Source organism: Phalaenopsis equestris, unplaced genomic scaffold (assembly GCF_001263595.1).
Source record: "Phalaenopsis equestris unplaced genomic scaffold, ASM126359v1 Scaffold233198, whole genome shotgun sequence".
Taxonomy (NCBI): domain Eukaryota; kingdom Viridiplantae; phylum Streptophyta; class Magnoliopsida; order Asparagales; family Orchidaceae; genus Phalaenopsis; species Phalaenopsis equestris.
This window is the reverse complement of record NW_018251151.1, coordinates 191,988-198,168: the sequence shown is the minus strand read 5'-3', so window position 1 is coordinate 198,168 and position 6,181 is coordinate 191,988.

Sequence of the window (6,181 nt, the reverse complement as noted above, 5' to 3'; positions counted from 1 at the left end):
TATCAAATTCTTGTATTTTTAAGCATAAAAAAATTCGCTGTCAAGTTTTTGGCGTCGTTGCCAGGGAGTAAACAAGAATCATAATTAGATTAACGGATAAATTAGGACTATTAGAAAACTTTTACTGGAATTGCAACTTATTTTCATATTTAGTTAACTATCTTTCTGTGTACTGATTTCAATTGTATGCGTAAATTTGGACCTGAAAATCTTATACCCTATGATTTGAAATTAGAACGCACTGTTAGAAGAATTAGAAAAATTAAGAAGAGAACCTAGAAATTCTGACACAATGGAAACAACGTGAACAATCAAGGAATAGAAAATGAACACTAACCTAGACCTCTATGAGATTATGCAAATCCTATAGCAGATGAAATTCACTTATCTATCCAAAATCTTGATGTAGTTGCTAAATCATTTGAGCATAAACCTACTGTTACCCAAATGGTATAAAATAATCAATTCGAAGGTACACCAAATGAAGATCCTAATTTACACCTCGCTAGATTTTTAGAACTTTGTGCTACCTTTAAATATGACAGAGTTTTAAACGATGTTGTTAGACTTAGACTTTTTCCTTTTTCACTTAGGGATAAGGCTAAGATGTGGTTAAATTTGTTAGCACCAGGATCTATTAGAACTTGTGGAGAACTTTCACAGAAATTTCTATTCAAATATTTCCCTCCATCCAAAACTGCTAAACTTAGAAATGACATAACATCGTTTTGTCAGATTGATGGAGAGTCCATATATGAAGCTTGGGAGAGATTTAAAGATCTTCTTAGAAAGTACCCTCATCATTTATTACCAGATTGGTTGATAATTTAAAGTTTTTATATTGGATTAGTGGGATCACTTAGATTGATTATAGATGCTACAATATCAAAGAAATCAAATCATTATCGAATGAATTATTCTCCAACACCTATTATGATGGAAGAGAATTCATCTAGGCAATTTGTGGATGTTCAACCTTTATATGAGACTTTAAATGCTATTAATAGACCCAACAACCCTTATTCGAACTATTATAACCCAGGTTGGAAGAATCATCCAAATTTCAATTGGAATAACAATTCTGCTACAAATCAACAATGGGCGAGCAACCCAGGAAATTCATCCAACCAAGGAAATGTTAATTATAGACCTTCTTATCCTCCAGTATTTAACAGTAACACTCAAATTAAGGAAAAGAAGTTGTCTATGGAAGAGCTAATATTAAACATGGGTCAATAATTACAGAATCAACAAAATTAATTACAAATTCAAGAAAATCAATTACAAATCAAGGAACTGCTATTAAGAATATTAAAAATCAATTTGGTCATATCGCTAGTGTGCTTAGTAATCGAACATTAGAAACTTTTCCTAGTACCGTGGAACCAAATACTAAAGATTAAGGAAAAAAATAGATAAAAGCGATACAATTACGAAGTGAAAAAGAATTGGAAATAAGAGTGTAGAAAAAAAATGAAAACTGAAAAAGAGAAAGTGGATACTGAGAAAGAAAAGGATCATGAATATCCATATTTAGAATATCCACTTACACCAATAAAAATTACTGTGGAGAAACCTCCACCGTTGTTTCCTCAAATATTGAAGCAACACAAAAAAGATAAACAATTCTCCAAGTTTTTAGAAATTCTTAAGAAATTAACGGTAAATATTCCCTTTGTAGAAGCTTTAGAGCAAATGCCCAATTATGTGAAATTTATGAAAGATTTTTTTAACAAGAAAAGGAAGTTCATTGATAATGAGACTGTTGTACTTAGCGAAGAGTGTAGTGCAATTATTCAGAAAAAGCTTTCTGAAAAATTAAAAGATCCTGATAGTTTCACTATACCGTATGCTATCGGTGAAAAATTTTATGGAAGAGCTTTATGTGATTTGGGAGCGAGCATTAATCCTATGCCTCTATCAATTTTCAAAAGATAAGGTTTGGAGAAGTCTAACCTACTTCTATAACACTTCAGTTAGCGGATTGTTCAGTTACTTATCCTAAGGGAGTTATAGAAGATGTGTAGTAATGTGGTTAGTAAAAGTTGATAAATTTATCTTTCCTGTGGATTTTATTATTTTAGATATGGAAGAAGATAAAGAAATACCTATAATTTTAGGGAGACCTTTTTTAGCTACTGGAAAAGATATGATAGATGTTTAAAAGGGAGAATTAATTATGAGAGTTAACAATCAAGAAGTGACTTTTAACATTGCAAAATCTATGAAATACTATGTTGTTGAAAGAGATAATGAATGTTTTCGCATGAAAATTAGTAAACATTTATTGTACGAGCATTTTAAAGAACATTTTGAAAAGAAAGAAAAATTTGAAGACAAAGATGAAGTTATTTCAGACGAGATAGAAAATAAAGAATTAAATTATGTTCAGGAAAGATTTGAGATGATGTATATTACAAGAAATGCTGATAAGAATCTAGTTCCGTCAATTATAAAACCACCTAAAATTGAGTTGAAAATATTGCTTAATCACTTGAAGTATGTGTTTTTGGGAAACTCATCTACATTACTTGTTATTATATCTTCAGAGTTAACTAATTTGCAAGAGCAAAGACTTTTGGATACATTAAAAAGATATAAGAAAGCTTTTGGTTGGACCTTAGTTGATATTAAAGGAATCAGTCCTTCGATTTGTATGCACAGAATTATATTGGATGGATAATATAAACCAAGAGTTGATCCACAAAGGAGATTAAACCCAATGATGAAATAAGTAGTCAAGAAGGAAATTTTAAAATGGTTGGACATTGGAATTATATATCCTATTTCAGACAGTGCTTAGGTAAGTCCAATCCTTTGTGTTCCTAAGAAAGGAGTGATAATTGAAACAAAGAGAATAATGAATTAATACCTATCAAATAAGTTATTGGGTGGCGTAATTGCATTAATTATAGAAAATTAAAAACTGTCACTAGAAAAGATCACTTCCCTTTACCATTTCTAGACCAAATAGTAGATAGACTTGCTGGGCACAAATATTTTAGCTCATGGATATACCGGCTACTATCAAATTCCTATTGCTCCTGAGGATCAAGAAAATGCAACATTTACTAGTCCTTTTGGAACTTTTGCTTTTTGAAGACTGTCTTTCGGATTACGTAATGCACCCGAAACATTCCATAGGTGTATGATGTCTATATTTAGTAAGTTAATTGATGATGGAATAGAAGTGTTTATGGATGATTTCTCTGTATTTAGAACATCATTTGATGCATGCTTAAATTATCTTGAAAAAGTTTTGGAGTTATGTGAAAGAACTAATTTAGTTCTAAAATGGAAAAAATGTCAGTTTATGGTTGCAGGAGGAATTTTGTTAGGGCATAAAATTTCAGAAAATGGTATGGAAGTAAACCCTGCAAAAAATTCAAGTTATATCTAAATTAACACCTCCTACTAATGTAAGAGGGGTTAGAAGTTTTCTTGGACATGTTGGTTTTTACAGGCGTTATATTAAAGATTTTTCAAAAATTACTAAACCTCTATGTCAACTTTTAGAAAAGGACAAGAAATTTGAATTTAGTGAAAGCTGTTTAAATTCCTTTAAGTTATTAAAAGAAAAACTAATCACAGCCCCTATAATAGTTTCACCTAACTGGGACAAATTATTCGACCTGATGTATAATGCTAGTGATTTTACTATTGGAGCTGTTCTTGGACAATAGATCTTATTTAATTGGGACTAAATGTGTTGTGCACACTGATCACTCTGCTATTAAATATTTGATGCAAAATAAGGATGTCAAACCAAGGTTAATTAGATGGATACTTTTGATGCAAGAATTTGATTTTGTGGTTATTAATAGAAAGGGAATTAATAATCAAATTGCTGGTCATTTGTCAAGATTAGAATATCATGAATTATTTAACACCGACAATGAAATTACATACAGTTACCCTGATGAACAACTTTATAATATTAATGAGTGGAAAATACCATGGTATGTTGATATTGTTAATTATATTGTGAGTGATATTTTGCCACCTATGCTGACATTACAACGAAGAAAATTCATTCATGATGCGAAAGGATATTTTTGAGATGAACATAATTTATATAAACAATGTATGGATCTTATAAAAATGTGTACCTTATGAAGAAACTGAGCTAATCATTCAGAAATGTCATGATTCTGAATTTGAAGGACATTTTGGGATTGATAAAATTGCTTATAAAATTTTACAAGCTAAATTTTATTGGTCTACTATTTTTAGAGATGTTTATAGATACATAAAAACTTGTGATCGATCTCAACGAGTAGGAAATATATCTAGAAGAAATGAAAAGCCTCTAAATTTCATGTTAGAAGTTGAGATCTTTGATGTTTGGGGATTAGATTTCATGGGACCATTTATTCTTTCAATTGGGAACTTATACATACTAATTGCGGTAGACTACGTTTTAAAGTGGATTGAAACACAAGCTTTACATCATTGTGACGCTAAAAGTGTTTCAAGATTTTAAATGAAAAATATTTTAACTAGATACGAAATGTCGAGAGTGATTATCACTGACGGAGAATCCCATTTTAGGAATAAATACATTCAAAGATTGGCAAAAAAGTTTAATATTATTCATAGAATCTCTACTTTCCATCACCCTCAAACTAGTGGGTTAGCTGAAGTTTTTAATAGAGAGATTAAACAAATACTTCAGAAGTCTATAAAACCTAGTAGAGTAGATTGGTCTACTAGACTGAATACTGCATTATGGGCTAACAGGACTGCTTATAAAACTCCTATTGGAATGACTCCTTACAAGCTGATTTTGGGAAAGAATTGTCACTTACCAGTAGAAATTTACTTATAATTTTTGTATTTTTAAATTATAAATAATTTTAAGAATTTACTTATAGGTTTTTCCAACTTCCTTGTGGGATCGATATCTAGGACTCCATTAGAGCCCTTTATTACTTGAGCGACACGTAAACTTGTGTTGATTTTATAGGGGATTTTACAGTTTAAAAATAGTTTTAAAGATAAACTATTTTCATAAAAGGTATGGGATTATATTGCATATTTATTTTTATATTTGTCATGTGTATTTTGTAATATTGCAAAATATTTGCAAAATTTACACACTAAATCTGCCCGCACCACCCAACCTCTTTATTTGATTTTTCTTTGGCTTTTAATGATTTAACTTTTTAGGAGTATATTACGTGGGTTCTAATAAATCTTATTGGCTTTACCTCACTGGATATATCATTTTTTTGCCCCCTCTTATTAAACCTTCTATTTGAGAAATGTACTCTTATATCATTATTTTCTTTTCACATATCCTCAAATTTTCATGTAAATTTGCATTGGTTACAGCTCAAGTTCAGGGTGTCAGCTGTTTACCTATGCTCAAACTTACAATTACATCTAACCTAATTTGTTGCATGTTGAAAATATGTCTAATAAGAAAAAAAAAAGACTTAGGAGATTGTTGATGAATAGTAAAAAAAAATACATCCTTGCATACATGCATGCATACATACATACATACATACATGTATCCATACATATATACATTTACATATATACATACATACATACATACCTAGAGATGCATCTATCTATCTATCTATCTATATGGATAGATAGATAGATAGATAGATAAATATATATATATATGTATATGTATATATGTATATATATATATATATGTATATGTATATATGTATATTATGTATGTATGTATGTATATATGTATATATGTATATGTATGTATGTATGTGTAGGTATGTATGTGTGTGTATGTATGTATCTATACATCTATATATATATACATATATACATACATACATATATATACATATATGTATGTAGATGTGTGTATGTATGTATATATATGTATATGTATATGTATGTATCTATGTATATATGTGTATATGTATATATTTATGTAAATGTACTATCTATGTATATATGTACATATATGTATTTGTACGTATCTATGTATATATGTATATTTATGTATATGTACGTATCTATGTATATATGTACATATATGTATATGTATGTATCTATGTATATATGTATATATATGTATATATGTCTATATATTTATATTTGTATATATATGTATATAGGTCTTTATATGTATATATTTGTCTATATATGTACATATATCTATATATACATACGTATATATATACATATAGATATATATATATAT